Source organism: Otolemur garnettii, unplaced genomic scaffold (assembly GCF_000181295.1).
Source record: "Otolemur garnettii isolate 467f Iridium unplaced genomic scaffold, OtoGar3 scaffold00007, whole genome shotgun sequence".
NCBI lineage: Eukaryota > Metazoa > Chordata > Mammalia > Primates > Galagidae > Otolemur > Otolemur garnettii.
The window spans coordinates 21,888,632-21,898,807 of record NW_003852402.1 but is presented as its reverse complement, the minus strand read 5'-3'; the positions used below and the strand labels follow the sequence as shown (position 1 = coordinate 21,898,807).

General features: G+C 44.5%; 1 protein-coding gene and 2 non-coding genes across 6 annotated transcripts in view; all 3 read left to right on the top strand.

Moving 5' to 3' along the window:
- The first annotated feature begins 1,545 nt into the window (after positions 1-1,545).
- On the top strand, positions 1,546-1,617 carry TRNAD-GUC. The gene has a single exon. It is a non-coding gene; the product is annotated as a tRNA-Asp (tRNA).
- A 667-nt stretch (positions 1,618-2,284) lies between these two features.
- On the top strand, positions 2,285-2,356 carry TRNAW-CCA. The gene has a single exon. It is a non-coding gene; the product is annotated as a tRNA-Trp (tRNA).
- A 55-nt stretch (positions 2,357-2,411) lies between these two features.
- The window catches only part of TMPO (thymopoietin), a 47,365-nt gene continuing 39,600 nt past the window's right edge, over positions 2,412-10,176 (top strand). For 3 of the 4 annotated variants that reach the window (XM_003783334.3, XM_003783332.3, XM_012801245.2), the window contains exons 1-2: positions 2,734-2,918; positions 9,743-9,843. The gene's annotated coding sequence lies outside the window, so the exon portion shown is untranslated. Of the gene's footprint in view, positions 2,531-2,733; positions 2,919-9,742; positions 9,844-10,176 lie in introns of those variants that run through there. The other variant, XM_023509303.1, reaches the window with a different exon arrangement.

The following is a 10,176-nucleotide window of genomic DNA, read 5'->3' as shown; positions in this document are numbered from 1 at the left end:
CAAAGAGAGTGCTGCGCCCTCTGTACCGCCTATCAGATTTTAACCTTTACTTTCTCCCAATGCTGACAGAGAAGAATCTCTGAACTCCCTTGCGGAGCTCAGGATAACAGTCCTCTCTTTTCCTTTCCATTTTAGGAAGGTGTACAGCAGGTGCTTGCAGAGTTCCCTGCTCTCTCATCTCCGCTGACTCAGGCTGCCTCTTAAGTTTCCCGGGGAAGAAAAAAGAGCAGTGGCAACACGTGTGCTCAACACTGGCTTAGCTCCACCAGAGCTTGGTGGAGAGGATGTTATCTCTTCTAGAGAAACAAAGATTAAGCTTCTTCTCCCACAGTGTGGAAGCGGGGAGGAGGGGTGCCCATTCGGGAGAGGGGGGGTCCCACTGCCTGGCAACTCTACAAACAGGGAACCCGGGGCAAGCCCCTTAAATCTTACCAGTTAAAGGACATCATCACAGTTATCACAGTGCCCTTTGGACATCACAAGAGTTATTGGAGGGTTAGAGGAAAAGCAGGCCCCATGCACTGAGCTTTTTTACTCTCAAAAGTGTTTTTGAGAGTAAAAAATAAATAAATTTTAAAAAATCTGAAAAGCCAAAACAGGCCTCAGAAATTGCCATTTGAGTCTGCTTTGAGCAAATTATCCCTTTCATCTGGTCAAAAAGTACCATGTGATCAACGATCTATAAAAATACCATTCAGGCATAGCAAGCACGTTACAAACAACGGATTCCTAACACACACACACGTTTAAGATCTGTAATGAAGCCCTTTCAGCCGTGTGGGTGTCTGTGGCTATATATGCGCTTATTTAGCGACAAAGTCTAAAGTTTACACGTGAGGCCTCCCAGTCCCAGAGGCTTGATCCTGTTTACGAAAAGGCTTTAGGATGACCTGCGCTGTCCCATTAGAACACTTTCCTAACCCTCGGCTTCATCAATGGCACGCCCTTGTTTTGAGTTGTTTAAACGTATTATTATTTAATCATTTACGAATTTATTTTTGTCATTTCCAAGTAAAACCGTAGACGCCTCAGGAAAGAGAGCAATGCAGGAAAAGCCAGCAGATAAAATTTCACCGGACCGCGGCTGGAGCGTTTTTATGCTAGGAGACCTTATGGACTGTTGGAGCAGACACAGGACTGGAACAACCCCGACTGTCCCAGACATCTGGCAACCAGAAGATATCCTTGAACTTCAACTTCAAAAGGAAAATACGACGTACACGTTTGTTAGGGTGAAGCTCTGCTTCCACTCACATACTCGTGGTCATCATTTAAAAAACAAACAAAAACATCTGACGGAAGAGCCATGGGAAGGTATTTCCACCCAATTTATCAACACGTTTGAAATTGTATTTAATTTTTTTCTAAACCTTTTCTTCTTTCTAACAACAAAAAGAGTCCCGGGCGCCCAGAGAGGATTACAAGCCAAACAGCAGGTCCCAATAGCCAAGGTTTCTACACCACCCGCATAGCGGCAGGAGGGCGGACGAGTCCCAGGGCCTTGTTATTCTTGAGATGGTATCTAGGACCGAAACAACCAATACCTCCTCGTTAGTATAGTGGTTAGTATCCCCGCCTGTCACGCGGGAGACCGGGGTTCAATTCCCCGACGGGGAGATAGTGACCTTTTACTGACCTGCCTGCAACTGTGTTCTCCGTTTCTCTTAATTGCGCGACAGCTCTGTCAAATATAATAACGCTGAGATTTCCCTCTAAAGTGCACAATCGTGTCTTTTCAAAATGGTGACTTTTAGTTTAATGCTCACCGTGAAATGAAAGCTGCCCCTAAGAGAAGGTTCTTTATTTTGTTGGCAGAAGAGGGAAAGGAAAAAGAAAACCACCCGGAGAACCCGTTGCACTTGCTCTGGGTTGCTGGCTGGCACAGGTCTGCGCGTGCGCAGTGGCGCCCCGCCCGGTAACTCGAGGTCGTGAACTCGGAGCGCGGAACCGGCGCTGGGAGGGGAGAGAGAGGGCGGAGTCTCAGCGCCTAACGAGAGGGGGCGGGGCGGGTAAGAACGGAAACCGCTGGCTGAAGAGGAAGGACCCGTTTCCTTTGACCCTGGGGACCCTACTAAAGCGGAGAGCCCATTCTCCCGCTTCTACTTCTTATGTCTCGACCCCAATAGGGGGCCAGCTGTCGGGAAAGTTTGGGCACTGACGTAACGGTCTCCAGCTTGGACAGATACTGGGCAAGGGGGTGATCTGAAAAGAAGACCGCATGGTCCTGGAAAAAAACGCCATGTTATCCGAGTCCTAAGAAACTGCGCGAGCCACAGCCCAGCAGGACCTCGTGGCGCAACGGTAGCGCGTCTGACTCCAGATCAGAAGGCTGCGTGTTCGAATCACGTCGGGGTCAAGGCTTATTTTTCCTTCCCCTTCGCCTTATCACCCACTTCAGCAAACCTAGGTGTAATCCCGCCATTTTTCGAAAATGTTGTTAATTTTAGAATTAACTCCTCCTCGTTTAAATATTAACTTTGTAATCCTTGGTCTGCGGGAAGTGGAGGCTTACTAGTGAAGCTCCTTAAAGGTGATATTTGTAATGTTTGGCCTTTTAAGGTGAGGTTTTGGGGGTTTTTTGGTTACTGTGCATAATGCATAGAGAGGTGAACTATGTCTGCTGTCGTGAGTGGGCATGTCAGTCCACTGGGCCATCACACGACGTGCACAATATGTACCGTACGGCTTGTTCTTCCAAAAACCGGTTTTAGGCTATTTGCCTTTTGAAAGCGAGTACAATAGAGTACAGTTTCTAGCTTTGACTATGATAGTAACAATTCACATGTTTTAGCCCTTACCGAGAGCCGGACACTGTAAACAGTCTTGCTGCGTGAGACTAATATTCCACTTTTACAGATGTGGCTTTGGTGCACAGAGAATTAGTGACTTGCCAAGTGTCCCCCAAGATTCCAAACCAGGTGAGTGACTACAGAGCCCCCTTTATAATAAATGTTTTATAATAAAAATGGAAACAAACTGTTGAAAGAACAAGCTAGAAACCATTGGACTTAAGTGATAATGCCAGTGCCTCTTGACGTGTTCACTAATTCTTTGGAGTGGTGACTAGTCACATACCACTTTTGACTATTAATCTCTTTAGCAGGGAGCAGAACTTATTCAGTCTCGTAAGCTCCAGGATTCTTAATAGTGAATAGTGCCTTACAGGTATCTGTTAAATATTTGTTAAACAAATAGCAAGACTATGAGAAATTTACATTTTTAGATTTTTATTGGGTATGTGCCATAAGAGTTTTTTCTGTGCAGTATCTGGCAGCTATAAAATAACTAATTTCTTTGGCTTCAGCCTAATGCAGCAATATAGCTGGACTTTGTTGGTTTTTTTTTTTTTCCGAGACAGAGTTTCAAGCTGTTGCCCTCAGTACAGTGCCGTGGCATTACAGCTCACAGCAACCTCAAACTCTTGGGCTTGAGTGATTCTCTTGCCTCAGCCTCCCTAGTAGCTGAGACTACAGGCGTCCGCCACGCCTGGCTATTTTTTGTTGTTGCCGCTGTGTTGTTTAGCAGGCCTCAGCTGGGTTCCAACCCACCAGCCTACCCACTGAGTACGGGCGCCATCAGGACTTTGTATTTTCCTTTGGTATATTTTGTTCCCTCTCAGACTGGTTGGTTGGATTACCATTAATCATTCATTTCACCAGATATTTATATACTGCTATGAGGAACCTGATACTGTGGTAAGCACTGAGGATGAGGATACACTAAGTAAAAGTGAGGGGTATTTCGACAGCAGAAGACAAATATGTAAAGTCACCAAGTATTGTGATATGTTGGGATAAGTGCCATGAAAGCATGATCAGAGTGGTGTGGAGGTGCTAAAACAGCAAAATTAACTTAGCCTTGGGTTGTATCAGCCCATAAAAAGGTGATACAACCTGTTCCATCCTTCATACAGACCATGAAAAATAGCCTAGCGGCAGGACTAGTATCGTAAGAACAAGTTAGAAGTGCAAATTTTCAGGCCACACCGCAGACCTACAAACTCAGAGATGGCTGGGAGTGAGACACAGCAAGCCTTCCCTGTGATTCTGATGCACGCAAAAGTTTGAGAACCTCTGGCCTATACGGCAGGATAAGATTGGAGCACTTACTTCACAGGTTGTGAAGAGAATCAGTACAAGATACATCAAACCATTTTCTGTACTGTAAAGCATTAATACTTGGGTCATTACAAAAGTGTTTTGAGATGCACAAAAATCAAATGTAAAATCTGCCGAGACAGAAACAAATGAAACCCTCCCAGCAACACGAGTAAGCTGAGCAAGTTGAAACTTGCACTGGTGAATTAGAAAGGATGCTTTCAACTGTGTTTCTTGGAAGTAAAGTGATGAACCCATAACAGTCTGTCCTAAAACTTTCATGGTGACCTACATATATATATATATAAACATGTCATTATCAATACGATGATAGGTCTAAAACTCACTAAACTATAGTTAAGTTTTAGACCGGGCCCCAGATCCTTTCCCAAGTCTGGACTTCTGTAGTTTCTTAGAATGATTTACCTGCTGACATGCTGTAACTTTGAGACAACCTAAGATCCACCACTTCATTCTAACTTAACCTGCCACAGTCATTTATGGTGATAGGTGAAAAGAGGCTCCAGGACAGACAGATCATGTTTAAATTCCCAAATCATGACACTTAATAGCTCTATAGTTTTGTTCTATTTTACTTAAAAATGTCCAGTCTATCATTTATTCTTTCAAGATGATTTGGCCACTAATATAGAGTGCTCTGAGCATTTATTTCACCTGTTTAATAATATTTGTGTTTAGAAAATAAACACTTTCAGGGCTGGGGGCAGTACCTGTGGCTCAGTGAGTAGGGCACCAGCCCCATATACCGAGGGTGGCAGGTTTAAACCTGGCCCTGGCCAAACCAAACTGCAACAAATATTGCCAAAATGCTTTTTTTTTTTTTTTTGAGATAGAGCCTCAAGCTGTTGCCCTGGGTAGAGTGCCGTGGCATCACATCCCACAGCAATCTCCAACTCTTGGGCTGAAGTGATTCTCTTGCCTCAGCCTCCCAAGTACCTGGGACTACAGGCGCCAGCCACAACACCAGCTATTTTCTTGTTGCAGCTGTCGTTGTTTAGCTGGTCTGGGCCAGGTTCGAATCCGCCACCCTCAGTGCACGTAGCTGGCACAGTAATCACTGAGCTACGGGCACCAAGCCCTTTTTTTTTTTTATGTTTTAGCTTCACATGGAAATGTCTTTCCACTGTTTACAGAGTTTTTACCTATTAATACTGTGGGGTTTTAAGGATTATTTTTTGCAGTTTTTGGCTGGGGCTGGGTTTGAATCTGCCACCTCCGGCATACGGTGCTGGTCCCCTACTCCTTTGAGCCACAGGGGCCACTCTGTGTTTTAAGGATTTTTTTTTTAAACTGTAATAACTGTTGCAACAAAAAAGATAGTTTCCTTAATACTGGATGAACATAACACAAAATAAAACCAACTTTTTCTTTGTTAAGAGGGGTAGAGTCTCACTCTGTTGCCCAGACCAAACTTGAACTCCTAGGTTCAAGTGATCCTAAAGTCTTAATATTCTGAATCCTTGCTCAGAATGCCCAATACCCTTAGGTTAGTGATGCATGAGAAAGGAGATGACAGAATCAAGTCCTTGAGAAGGGTGCGATTCCTAGTACCAGTATAAACATTCGCTTCTGATGGGATAGTCTTCCGTGGGAAAAAGATGCAAGAGAAAGTAAACACAGATTTGACGGTCTGAAGTTGAAGCGCTGTCTCTACAGATGGTTTCTGTTCTCACATAAGAGGCAAGGTCACCTCCTGAAAATGGGGAAAGGGGATATGAGAGATACAAAGAGAAGTAACGGAATGAATGGTCAATCCAGAGAACGGAAGAGCATCACTAGCCAATGTTGCCTGCCGAGGGGGGACTAAGGTCATGAATTAAACCCAGTCAACCTTGCAAACTAAAACTAAGGTCCTAACCTCCTCCCTGCCTCCTACCACCCTCCCTGTCACTTTTGGCCAAGGGAACACCAGAAAAACCTTAAAACTGAGTTCTGGGTTGTAAAGGGAGGGAAATCGAGTAGGAAGTGGAGCATACCTTATACTGCCCTCCCTAATTGCAATCTAGAGCTAAATTCATGTAAAGCAAAGGTTAAGTCATAAATGCAGCCATCAATTTTGCTTAAAAAACCACTTCCAGGCTCAGCGCCCGTAACACAGTGGTTATGGAGCCAGCCACATACACCAAAGGTGGCGGGTTCAAACCTGTCTAGGGCCAGCTAAAAATAACAATGACAACTGCAACAAAAAATAGCCAGGCGTTGTGGCAGGCACCTATGGTCCGAGCTACTTGGGAGGCTGAGGCAAGAAAATTGCTTAAGCCCAAGAGTTTGAGGTTGCTGTGAGCTGCGACGCCATAGCACTCTACCAAGGGCAACATAGTGAGACTCTGTCTCAACAACAACAGCCATCAATTAAAAAAAAAAAACACTTCCAATGGGTATATTGTGGCTTGCTCTTCGATCAGCTGACCCCCTTAACTTGAACATTCCTTTGTACTGACGTCAAGTCTTTAGACAGAGCTTTTATTTCTTTCACCAATTACAAATCGAAGAATATCTGAACTTACCTATCACCTGTAGGGCCTCCCTCCTCTTTGGGAATGTCCCACCTTTTTGGACCAAACGAATGTATATTTTACACATAACTTGATTTATTATTTTATCTGCAATTCCCGTTTTCCTAAAATGTATAAAACCAGGTACAAAAAGAGAATGCATACCCCTCCCTGTTCAGCTAAGAAGAAGTCCAGTGCCTACCTGTTAATCAAGGACCACGTTAGCTAGGAAGTTTAAATAGATTTTTAAGACATCTAATGCACTTGGGGTTTGCCATGCTGGTTTTACCACTGCTGGTAAGGGCAGTGAAAGTAAACTCATGATAGGGAAATCCGCTCCAGGGGGCTAGAAAGCCTATCACTGCCCTGGTACTCAGTAAGATTGATCTAGTTGCTATCTTAGGCCTAGGCTTGATCCATTTAAAAACCTGTACTTCGGCTCGGCGCCTATAGCTCAACCGGCTAAGGCGCCAGCCACGTACACCTAAGGTGGCAGGTTCGAATCCCCAGCCCGGACCTGCCAAACAACAATGATGGCTGCAACCAAAAAATAGCCGGGCGTTGTGGCGGGCGCCTGTGGTCCCAGCTACTTGGGAGGCAGAGGCAGGAGACTCGCTTGAGCCCAGGAGTTGGAGGTTGCTGTGAGCTGTAATGCCATAGCACTCTACCCAGGGGGACAGCTTGAGGCTCTGTCTCAAAAAAAAAAAAAAAAAAAAAACCTGTACTTCACTAGGAATCAGGTGTCCAAGGGAGCACCCTCCGTGGTGCCATGTATCTTCTACACTTGAATAGGCAAGGGCCAATCCATCCCAAAGGGCTCTCCCACGAGAGGAACCAATTAAGAACATCCAGCAGGGGCACGATTCCTTTTGGTAGTTGGCCAGCTTGATTTAGGGTGAGAAGCTCTCTTGTCCAGTGGGTTGGTTTTATATGACAGGGCAACTTCACTGATGAAAAGTGTCCTGTTTCCTCTAGAGTTTCCTGTGGGAAGAGGGTGTGTTACCCCTGGTAGGAGCCAGTTAGAGTCAATTTCATCCAGCCCCTGAGCCCTGTGGACACCCATCTGTATGACTGAAAGCACAGGGTGTTCTTCATGATTTGGGGTAAATGGGATATTACCACATCCAAGTGTTGGTCTGTGGAGCGGGCGGTACTCTGTTTCTGGTAGACACCATGCGGGAGGTACACAGATTATTATCCCTTGGACAATTTAAGGCAAGACTGACCTTCCCTGTACCTACAAGGTTTACACGGGTCCAGATAAGAGAGGTCGTGGTCTAGGGAAATGGTTATAGGAACATGTTGTGGGGCCCATGATGTGCTAGTTAATGAGGGAGCTGTTCCAGTTTACTGGTCCTTGGGGGTGCTGGTGACAGATCCAGCAGTTTGTAAAGTCTCGCACAGTGGCTATAATCCAGGAGACACTGACCAAACTATTGTCTTCCTATTAACTCCTGACTTTCATTATTAGGCTTAGAATGGAAAGAAGCATTGGCCCCATGATGAAAGCAGTTGGTTATGGGTGTACCGGGGAAGTTACAAGTTTTAGTTTTGCCTAAGTGAAGACTTGAAGACAGATGATCTGCAAGTAAGGAGCTACCTGGTGTTGAGGCAGTTTTTAGATTCCTGGTTCTGATTCTAGGGGTTTTTTCCTGAAGAGGAATTTCAGATCTTCCACAGATTCACAGATACATTCTAAATCCTTGGTTGATGGCATAGAATCCTGTGAAGAATCTGGAGAAACAAATTTTATTGTAGACAGATGTACCCAGCTGTTGATTCCTTGTGGCTTAACTGCAGTAGGGATGCTCAAGAGCCTGATAGGGACCTCTCCATTCAGGGTGAAGTTGATCAGTGGGGACCCCTCCTTCCAGGTCTTTAGAAGGACTAGATCTCTAGGTTTGACCATTAGGTGAGGTGGGGTCTTCTCAGTGGGTACAGATATTTTATTTCCATAGTCCCCTAAAGCTTGCTGTACCTGTCCTAGGCTGATGATGTATTTAAGTCATGAGTCACTTCGAATGGGCTGAGTCAGAGAGTCTTTAGGAGAGATTCTCGTTCTGAGTAAAACCATAGGAAATCGTTGTCTGTGGTTCAGAGGGTTCTTGACATCATTTGGCTAAAATATTTTTTATAAGATTTTATACCTTTTATTTAGCTTTTTTACCTTTCCTGAAGACTGGGGCCTGTGGGAGGCATTCTCTTTCTCCAGTTTGGGGGCCACTACGAGTTTGCTAGAGGATGGCAGTTTGCCATTAATAGCAACAGCCAATAGCTTGTCCCGCTGCCTCTCATGTTAGGTTCCTACTCCCTTTTCCGTTATCATATTTTGCCCTGGGTAACAGGTATAATGGGCACCCAAGTTTTTGACCTAAACTTTCAGGGAAATAAAACTTCCATTTTATTTTTTTAATTTACATTTTTATTTGTTTATATTTAGTTATTTGGTGGGTTTTTTTGTATTATAAAGGAATTTTACATTTATTTTTTTAACATGGTACAAGAAATTTTATGTAATAATCACAAAACAAGGACAAATGCAAGGTACAGGAAAGTTTATGTAACAGTAACAATTTTTTTTTTTTTTTTGAGACACTCTCACTCTGCTGTCACCCTGGGTAGAGTGCCATGGCATCATAGCTCACAGCAACCTCAGATTCTTGGGCTCAAGTGATTCTCTTGCCTTAGCCTCCCAGCTTACTGAGACTACAGGAGCCCACCACAATGTCAGCTTTTTTTAGAGATGGGGTCCCAGAGATGGGGTCCCACTCTTGCTCAGGCTGGTCTCTAACTCCTGAGCTCAGGCGATCCACCTACCTCGGCCTCCTATTCCATTGCTGGGATTATAGTCATGAGCCACCATGCCCAGCCCCTAATAACAAACTTATAATATTTACATATCATTGAAGGCCAAGAACTCTTTCTCACTGTCAATATCAGAAGTATCATTGTCTTCAAGTTCTACATTACAGGTGTCTTCTGAAGAGTCCTCATCTCAGTTCCATCCATAGCTTCCAATGTTGATGCCACATTTTTAAAACATTTCACAACCACCCTTGACACCATTCCACAATCTTCAGATCCAATCACCAACCTAGGTGATGGCTGCTTTCTCCCATCTGCCTGTAGGTATTAAATCATCACCAGCTGACTGCATCCATGACGTCCATTCTGCCTTCATCAGGGCCCTGACACATCAAAAGGCTGCAGCTGGCTGGTTAGTCCACCAGGTATGACAAGTTGGATTTTCAAGTCCGCTGCAGTTGCTTTTGCACTTTGTGTAACATGAGCTTTAAAGTGATTTAAAAAAAAAAAGCAAAGCCGGTTTTTTAAGTAAATCCTTGAGGCCTTTGTGACCCGTCTTTGTTAAACTAGATTTTCATGCCTTCTTTGTTCATCCATCCTTTCTCACGTGTGTAGACACTAACTCTACTTGGAATCTTTCATTTTGGAAATGTTTTTCTTTTGAAAGTAATTACGGCTCGGCGCCTATAGCTCAACCGGCTAAGGCGCCAGCTGCGTACACCTAAGGTGGCGGGTTCGAATCCCCAGCCCGGACCTGC